Below are 10,588 nucleotides of genomic sequence, written 5' to 3'. Positions count from 1 at the left end.
AAGAAATAGTTGTAGGGGGCAACCTTGGTTCAAGTGATCATGAGCTAATTCAGTTCAAACTGAACGGAAGGATAAACAAAAATAAATCTGCGACTGGAGTTTTGATTTCAAAAGGGCTGACTTTCAAAAATTAAGGAAATCAGTTAGGGAAGTGGATTGGACTGAAGAACGTATGGGTCTAAAGGCAGAGAAGGCCTCGGATTACTCAAATCAAAGCTGCAGAAGCTATCAGAAGCCTGCATCCAAAGAAAGGGGAAAAAATTCATAGGCAGGAGTTGTAGACCAAGCTGGATGAGCAAGCATCTCAGAGAGGTGATTAAGAAAAAACAGAAAGCATATAGGGAGTAGAAGATGGGAGGGATCAGCAAGGAAAGCTACCTTATTGAGGTCAGAACATGTAGGGATAAAGTGAGAAAGGCAGAAAGTCAAGTAGAGTTGGACCTTTCAAAAGGAATTAAAATCAATAGTAAAAGGTTCTATAGCCATATAAATAAGAAGAAAACAAAGAAAGAAGAAGTGGGACCGCTAAACACTGAGGATGGAGTGGAGGTTAAGGATATATAGGCATGGCCCAATATCTAAAAAAATACTTTGCCTCAGTCTTTAATGAGTTTAGGGATAATGGTAGCATGACAAATGGGAATGAGGATATGGAGGTAGATATTACCATATCTGAGGTAGAAGCGAAACTCAAACAGCTTGATGGGACTAAATCAGGGGGCCCAGATAATCTTCATCCAAGAATGTTAAAGGAATTGGCAAATGAAATTGCAAGCCCATTAGCAAGAATTTTTAATGAATCTGTAAACTCAGGGGTTGTACCGTATGACTGGAGAATTGCTAACGTAGTTCCTATTTTTAAGAAAGGAAAAAAACATGATTCAGGTAACTACAGGCCTGTTAGTTTGACATCTGTAGCATGAAAGGTCTTGGATAAAATTTTGAAGGAGAAAGTAGTTAAGGACATTGAGGTCAATGGTAAATGGGACAAAATATAACATGGTTTTACAAAAGGCAGATCATGCCAAACCAACCTGATCTCCTTCTTTGAGAAAATAATAGATTTTTTAGACAAAGGAAATGCAGTGGATCTAATTTACCTAGATTTCAGTAAGGCGTTTGATACGGTGCCACATGGGGAATTATTAGTTAAATTGGAAATCAATATGAAAATTGAAAGGTGGATAAGGAATTGGTTAAAGGGGAGACTACAGCAGGTCATACTGGAAGATGAACTGTCAGACTGGAGGGAGGTTATCAGTGGAGTTCCTCAGGGATCGGTTTTGGGACCAATCTTATTTAATCTTTTTATTACTGACCTCGGCACAAAAAGTGGGAGTGTGCTAATACAGTTTGCAGATGATACAAAGCTGGGAGGTATTGCCAATTAAAGAGAAGGACCAGGATATCATACAGGAGGATCTGGATGACCTTGTAAACTGGAGTAATAGGTTGAAATTTAATAGTGAGAAGTGTAAGGTCATGCATTTAGGGATTAATAACAAGAATTTTAGAAGTAACGGAGGAGGAGAAGGACCTTGGAGTATTGGTTGACCACAGGATGACCAGGAGCTGCCAATGTGATATGACTGTGAAAAAAGCTAATGCAGTCTTGGGATGCATCAGGTGAGGTATTTCCAGTAGGGATAAGATGGTGTTAGTACCGTTATACAAGGCACTGGTGAGACGTCACCTGGAATACAGTGTGCAGTTCTGGTCTCCCATGTTTAAGAAGGATGAATTCAAACTGGAACAGGTACAGAGAAGGGCTACTAGGATGATCCGAGAAATGGAAAACTTGTCTTATGAAAGGAGAATCAAGGAGCTTGGCTTGTTTAGCCTAACCAAAAGAAGGTTGAGGGGAGATATGATTGCTCTCTATAAATATATCAGAGGGATAAATATCAGAGAGGGAGAGGAATTATTTATGCTCAGTACCAATGTGGACACAAGAACAAATTAATATAAACTGGCCATTAGGAAGTTTAGACTTGAAATTAGATGAAGGTTTCGAACCATCAGAGGAGTGAAGTTCTGGAGTAGCCTTCCAAGGGAAACAGTGGGGGCAGAAGACCTATCTGGCTTCAAGATTAAACTCAATAAGTTGCTGGAGGAGATGGTATGATGGGATAACATGATTTTGGCAATTAATTGATCTTTATCTATTCATGGTAAATAGGCCCAATGGCCTGTGATGGGATGTTAGATGGGGTGGGATCTGAGTTACTACAGAGAATTCTTTCCTGGGTATCTGGCTGGTGAATCTTGCCCACATACTCAGGGTTCAGCTGATCGCCATATTTGGGGTTGGGAAGGAATTTTCCTCCAGGGCAGATTGGAAGAGGCCCTGGGGGTTTTTCACCTTCCTCTGTAGCATGCGGCACGGATCACTTGCTGGAGGATTCTCTGCACTTTACAGTCTTTAAACCATGATTTGAGGACTTCAATAGCTCAGACATAGGTGAGAGGTTTATTGCAGGAGTGGGTGGGTGAGATTCTGTGGCCTGCATTGTGCAGGAGGTCAGACTAGATGATCATAATGGTCCCTTCTGACCTTAATATCTATGAATCTATGTTTCAGAGGGGTAGCCGTGTTAGTCTGTATCAATAAAAACAACTTGAAGTCCTTAGAGACTAATACATTTATTTGTCAGATGCATGGAGTGGAACATACAATAGGGAGGTATAAATACATGGAATATGAAAATATGGGAATTGCCTTACCAAGTGGGGGGGAGGGAGGTCAGTGCTAACGAGCCAATTCAATTAACAGTAGGATACCAAGGGAGGAAAAATAACTTTCGTAGTGGAAATGAGAGTGGCCCGTTTCAAACACTTAACAAGAAGGTATGAGTAACAGTAGGGGGAAGGACGATCCCTCATTCTCACAGATCTTGGGAGACAGGCCATTCCTCACTTACAGACAGCCCCCCATCCAAAGCAAATATTCACCAGCAACTACACACAACATAACAAAAACACCAACCCAGCAACCAAACCCTGGACCAAACCCTAGTGCCAACTCTGTCCACATATCTATTCAAGGGACATCATCATAGGACCTAACCACATCAGCCACACTATCAGGGACTCATTCACCCGCACATCTACCAATGTGATATATGCCGTCATGTGCCAGCAATGCCCCTCTGCCATGTACATTGGCCAAACTGGACAGTCTTTACACAAAAGAATAAATGGACACAAATCTGACATCAGGAATTATAACATTCAAAAATCAGTAGGAGAACACTTCAATCTCCCTGGTCACTCAATAACAGACCTAAAAGTGGCAGCCATTCTTCAACAAAAAAACTTTAAAAACAGACTCCAACGTGAAACTGCAGAACTGAAATTAATCTGCAAACTGGACACCATCACATTAGGCCTGAATAAAGACTGGGGGTGGTTGGGTCATTACAAAATCTAAACCTAATTTCCCCTACTGTTACTCACACCTTCTTGTCAACTGTTTGAAATGGGCCACTCTCATTTCCACTACAAAAGTTATTTTTCCTCCCTTGGTATCCTACTGTTAATTGAATTGTCTCATTAGCACTGACCCCCTACTTGGTAAGGCAACTCCCATCTTTTCATATGCTATGTATTTATACCTCTCTACTGTATGTTCCACTCCATGCATCTAATGAAGTGGGTTTTAGCCCATGAAAGCTTATGCCCAAATCAATGTGTTAGTCTCTAACATGCCACAAGGACTCCTCGTTGTCCTTACTCATATATGTGAGAGTTTGCAGGATAAAACCCTAAGTGGCTCATAGATACAAGACTTCCCAGGACTCAGTGAAATCTTCAGTGCTAGAACCTCTTTTGGAATTTTGGGTAAGTGCACTTAAACGTGTAGGCCAGATCCTCAGCTGGTGTAAGTCGACATGGCTTAATCAGACTTCCCAACAGTCCTAGGTTTCAAAGGACTGTCCCACTGTGATGCCCCAAATCGTTTGTCTCAGTTGAAGTAGAACATTTTCTTACTACGGAGGAGTGGATGGGCCAAATTTGATTGGCATAGCAGCCTAGCACATGGGGTTGCAATGCCAATCAACTAGGGCCTGTCTGCCCCTCCATCTTCATCACCAGAGGGGCAGACTTGCTAAATCAGAATGGTGCTATGTCCTGCTTTAGCCACTTCAAACACTCGGAGGTTTGCTTCATTGATTTTAATGGGGCTACCATGATTTACTCCAGCTGAGGATGTGGCTGGTAGTACCAGCCCTGAATACATGATAACTTTACAATCTTATCACGCTTCTAAAACTTATAGGTTTAATAAGCAGCCACATCTTTTCAGAATGTGCTTCCTATGAAACAAAACTAAAATATGGTATAATATCAGGAGGAACATGTCCTGGAAGGAAACAATCCGGTATTTCATCAAAGGATGGAGGATGTTAAATATTTTAAGCATATTCTGCTTAAATAAAATAGAACCCCCTTGGATATTAAAAATATATGTGTTCATTGTTACCATTTAGGCAATGGAACATCAATATTCACAATAAAAGAAAATTCAAAAGGATTTTGTTGCCTCTTGCTAAGCATGGCCAGTTGTGTAAGTCTTCCTTTGGTAAATGAAGCAGAAGACATGAAACATAATTAAAAAGAGGGGTTTGGCAGCATAACTGTGCTTCTTTTTATTAAATATTTAGCATCCTCCATTACAATTTAAGGAGCAAGAGTGCAGGAAAAGGGAGAAAATTTAAAGAGCAAGGCGAGAAGACATAGAGGTGTGACACTGACAGATGAGCACAGCAGTAGTCCTGGCTAATTTATTCTTATGGAACTATTAAACAAATAAATTAAAAAGCCCCCTACTGACTGCTTTCAACAGGGATGGAAATTGCTTCCTATTCTCTGGGAATCTATCCTTTTTATCTTTCTTGTCCTATCTTTGGTGAATGTGAGTAAGAACCACCATTGAGAGAACAATTTCTAAGAGCAATTCAAATCCAAAGGGCCCTGGCCCTGTTCCGATTGGCTGTGGTTAGACTCAGGATTCAGGAATAATTCCACTGAAGACAGTGGTGGTTCATCCATGTTACTGAGATCAGGATCCGGCTCAAAACCTTCACTCAAAAGGCAGGCCCTCTCCCAATCGTCCGCCCAGACTGTAACTCTGCAGAGAGCGGTTCATGCTGCGAAGCTGCATCTGGAGCACTAACAGGTGGGGTAGACTCAATATATTCACTTTGAATACACTGTTGGCACCTAATAGTAATTGAGCCAATAGATAAGCACTACCCAGAGGACAGCTGTAAAAGGGTGGCCTACCCCTTTAAGAGCCAAACAGCTGGGGCCAATCCCTTCTGTTCACTAAACAAATGGAGCTGAGAAGGGAACAGTTGTTTTATAAACAGCTGCAGGAAAGGGGGACACTGAAGAAAGAAGCTGCAGGAAGGGGAGGACTTCTGCATTAGTCTGTAGAGAAGGTGGGAAAACCTGTGAGCTGTGACTGAGTTAGAAAGCCCCAGCTGGCAGTTTTGCTTTCCTTTTGTGAGTTTGTTGGCTGTATGAACACTAAATGGAGCCTAAAGGCAAGGGCTAAGGATTAATTTGGGCATTGCTAATAATTCCCCAGGCTAGTGAGGAAGGTTGCCAGTTTGCAGTAATCGAATTACATCATGTGTTATACTGTGAAAATATTATTGTGTGTCCCTGCTTGCTGTTTGCACTGAAACATACAACAAACATGGGGCCTTACTGTGCAGGGGGCAGGGGCGAAGGTGGAGGTGGGGAAGCATTTCCTGGATGGTGCTCGGATACACCGCTCCAGATTCTCTGCTGTGCTCAGCCTCAGTCAGATTATAGCCCTTGATTTGTAGGCTGGTGCCTGGACCTGGTATAGATTATAGTGGTTGCTACAAACTGTGTCAGATGGTAATGGTCCTCTATGGGCTGCCTGTCTGGCAGAGATTCTCTGAGTGTATCAGTGCTCCAACCACACCCCGTATACCCAGTATGCCCCCTACACCAAGCCATGACAGGGTTGGCATAGGAACTGACTATGATGTCTGTACACCTCTTTAAGACAGGCACATGTCATGAGAATTCTCAGCTGGTGAGTACAGCCAAGTTTCCATTCCCTGTCCCTGTACGCATATCACAAAGGGACAAATGAGAGACATAGTACAATATAAATTCCTTCACCTTCAGCTAGAGCTAACAAGAGTAATAAAATCCCACAATGATCCAAATTTTTCTCTGGATGCACCTGTGTAATGGAAAGTAATCACTGCTACTTTTTGCCATAAAAAGTAATCAGATTACTCATCAAGATGACATTTTTCAAAGTATCCCTTAAAGTAATCCTCTACTCTAAACATTAATCTGATTACATGTAACTCCCTATTGTAAACTATTACTTTAACAGTCCTGAATGTCTTAATGCCACATAAATATTTTTGTGACACAGAAGTTCAAAAATGAAAACTGGATAAAAACAAAAGAGATACCAAAGAATCTATTGAGTCATTTCCCACCCTGAAATGTCCTGACTTTTCCCAACACTGCCATCCTCCACAATTGCCAGCTACCCTACCCCACTGGCATGTTGGTGTGATTACTCCATTCCAGATAAATGATTTAGAAGCCCCATTAATTACTGCTAAAGTTATTCATTAAAATTCAAAGCTATGGCAAAGAGAAACATTGAAAACTGAGATACTTCCAACATCTAAAGACCCGATAAAGGGATGTAAAGGAAGTGATGTCTTTGGGGGGGAAAATCAGTCTCCAGATCAAGATGACAGCTAGGGGACTTTGATATAATTTGGAACTTTTGTGTCAAATATCTGAAAGACTCAAACATGAATAGCAATCAAAGCAAAAAATGTTAGCCAGGAACTTTTGGTCTCAGCAGGACAAATCCTTTGCATAAGAGAAAAATATTCATATAAGAACACATGCAGATGTAAAAATGGAAAATATATCATTATAATCCTAAAAAAACCTAGGATGCACTTTCTTTCTGTACTTGTATTGCTAAGCAAGTTCCTAGGAAAGCTTTGTGCAAAAAAAGAAAAGATATGTTGGTTATAGATAAATTTCTGAATATCATTATATCTGCCAATGGAACATTTGTTGTTTCAGCCATGTGAAAGTGAATTTAGTGCTCATGCAAATGAGGGAACTGTATAAGGGCTTCAAGAGGTTCATGTCAATTGCAATATATATGACTCTGTGGAATTAATCTGAAAGAACATTGGATTGAGCAGGGCATAATGCAGGCCAGAAAGGTTTTCCACAGCTCTTCTAGTGTACTTCAACTCTGACCTGGGCATCTCTTGAACAGCAACTTCCTGCTGTGTCATATTATTCGGCAGCTTTATTATGTACAAAAATGTGGAGTTAAGGTGAAATTACCAAATATGTTTTCACTTGTGATCTAAATTGCGATTTAAGATCAGGTCTCCATGTGGGGACAGGTAGTGCATTAACCTACTGTCACCAAAACCCCAGTGACAAAGTCCTAAGTAAAGTTGCATTATGAATTGCCCTGTTTTGCATAATTGTTTTTCCTTGATCATTAATAGACTCATTGTACCGGGTAAGTGTTCACAAAACAATTTGCATGTTTAAATATATGTACAGAGATAATGACTTCCCATATTTAAACACAAATGGGAAATGGGAGACTGCAGTCCCCAGTAGGGAAACTCTCATGGAATCAAATTTAGCCCTGATGAATATGGTACAACTCCACTGACTGTGGGGGGAGGGATAGCTCAGTGGTTTGAGGGGGCCATTTAGGGATCAGGGCAAAAATTGGGGCTTGGTCCTCCTTTGAGCAGGGGGGTGGACTAGATGACCTCCTGAGGTCCCTTCCAAACCTGATATTCTATGATTCTATGACTCCAAGGTGAATGATGGACAGACCCTCAGTGAGTGTAAATCAATGTAGCTTCATTGAAATCAGTGGAGTTATGCTGATTTACACTGGCTGTGGGTTTACCCCAAATGCATACTGAACCTGAAGCATCCTGGCTTAAAGTTGTCTTCACGTCTTATGAACAACAAATGGAACACGAAGAAGTGCACCAATTATGATGGCCTCTTTTATGTAATCCCTTATGGACAAGAACTCTGCTTTCAAGAGCTTGCACATCTTATTAGTTCTGTTATTTGTGAACTATACCCATCTACCCTTCAACCTAGACACTTTTAGTTCCTTTTATACATGTAAATGGGCTTATTTTTTGCAGGTGCTTTTATCACCCAGCTCCTTTACCAGTAACTAATACTCAATATTTTTGTACATGCCTTCAAGACCACTCAGAAGACTAGAGAAGGAAATGCCTTTAAAAATGTATAACAGGTATTAGTGTTGGGCTCATTTTTTTTTCCTGTAGATTTCAATGAGACTCCTTGCAGGACTGAGGCAAACAGAATTTGGCCCACAAATTCTGAAGATAAGCCATGGGATGACCTCCTGATTCTGCAGAGTCAATAGTAAAACTCCTATGGAGCCAGGATGTCACCCCCTTGAAGTGTCAGGAATGCCACAGATCAGGGTGTCTGGTAGTGTTATGCAGAGAAACTTGCATTAACGTCTGTATAAAGCCGAGCATTAGCCAATACGGTGAGTTACTTACCTTCATAAAGCCTGCATTTCATCACTTAAAATAAAATTATCCAGTTACCTTCACAGCACTGGATTTCCCCCCAGTTTAATACCATCCAAATAATCAAATTATACACGTGAAACTGAACACCTACGTATAATTCCCTGAACGATATGCCCTCCCCCTCCAGCGTATGCATTGCCTCAAGCAGTTCTAAAATTCAGCTAATTACATTCAATCGCCTTCATCTGCTCCCGTGGCTGAAGAGGGACATGGACTGACTTTAAGTGAAGTAAATTAATCATCCTAATACAATCACAGTGATTTAAGTGAGAGCTGGTTGTCAAGCAAGTCTCCCTGGTGTTCAGAGGTGGGTTGTTTCCTCACTTGCATTTTTTCGTGAAAATTTTGGAAGGGTCTTGGTTTCCACATCAGAATGGAAACAAATTTTGAAACTTCATCTTTTTTACAAAACAGCAATGTTTCTGGCCAGCCTAACCAGAGAGGATGGTATTTAAGCAAGTGCACAGCAAAATTCTTTCTGCTTTGGAAACAAATTTTTTTTGCCAGACTTTTCCCCAGTTTAAGAAGCAGCTAATAATCTGAGCTATCTTCTTGTGCATACTCTCCCTTTACAGTAATTCTTTCTCCGTGTCTTTCTGTTACCTTATTCTGTGCAATCTTTTTTTCTTTGAGGATTTCAGCAGCTTCTGAAGTCCAAGGGGTCCAAAAAAAGGAGATATATGCATGCAGAGAGAGAGGGAGCTGTACTTCCATCAGTGAATATAATTAACCCCATCAACATTAATGGAAGTTATCAGTGGAAGAGCACAGCTCCCAAGGGAGGTTAGTGCTAATTATGAGGTTCAGATAAGTTAACTCATGCTAAGTAAGGTAGGTGCAGTAATCAGTGTCAATATAATCAGCAGGAAGAAAAGAAAGTATTTCCAACACAGAAGTTTACTTCTTAGAAACATTTTACCTTGGAAGCTCTTTGAACCCATGAAATACAACACATTAGTTAGTGTAGCCAGCCACAGATGGAGAGCATCCAATATGCAGATCTTCACAGATGTCAAGGAGAATATTCAGCAGGAAACATGTCCCATACCAGGAGCAAAACCAGCCACCTCGCAGGAGATTTTTCAAAGACACTAATGGGAGTTAGGTCTCAACTTTCAATTAATTTTAATGGGAGTTGGATTCCTTGCTGCTCTTTGAAAATACCACCACCCGCCACCGTTCATTAACATGTCTTGGAAGTGTGGTCATTCAACTGAAATAATTGTGATAGGTAAAGATAATACTTCATTGGCATTACCTGATCAAGAAAAAAATGGGGCCTGACTTATTAAATATTCAATTTCCCTGTAAGCATGGGAACATGCTTTATTGTCTCTAAAGTTATCTCTGTGCATGCTTATGACACCCTAATGAGTTGATCCAATTACATCACTCCCTTGAATGCTAGCCCCTACTAAACTCATAACCTCTCTAATCACTGGTGTCAGCAGTTACTCATTGAGAAATACACAGTGCAGTAAAATTTTAGGAGAAACTTCACTCTCGTATTTTGTATATTCAGGGTCTTTGGAGATAGAAAGTACATGAAGAATTGCTTTGTGTTCTCATTTATGTTGTCAGTTCCACTGCATTTTATCTACATCTCCAAGGTCTTCCTTCTTTTCTCTACTCCTACTTCAATTTCCCTTCACATGAGTTCTGTTTCTCCATATTTCTTCCCACACCATTTCTTCTGTTGTTGCAAACCAGGTGGCTGGCTCATTGTGACCCAGGGGAGGGTGCTCTAGGGAAAGAAATCTTTTTCAGGGCCTTTCCTGGAGTTCCTCCCCTATTATTCTGTCAAATGGATTGGTTCCCCCAACCTTATCCGTCAAAAATGGGCTGGAAGAAACACCCAACCTGAAGAATGCCCTGAGCTCTAGGCCAAAGCTGCCCATTGCCCGCAGTCTCTGTTTATGGAACTACAGGGCCAGGGGCTCTCTCTCACT

Source organism: Lepidochelys kempii, chromosome 11, assembly GCF_965140285.1.
Source record: "Lepidochelys kempii isolate rLepKem1 chromosome 11, rLepKem1.hap1, whole genome shotgun sequence".
Classification (NCBI taxonomy): Eukaryota; Metazoa; Chordata; order Testudines; family Cheloniidae; genus Lepidochelys; species Lepidochelys kempii.
The sequence above is the reverse complement of the archived record's forward strand: the minus strand, read 5'-3'. Positions refer to the sequence as shown.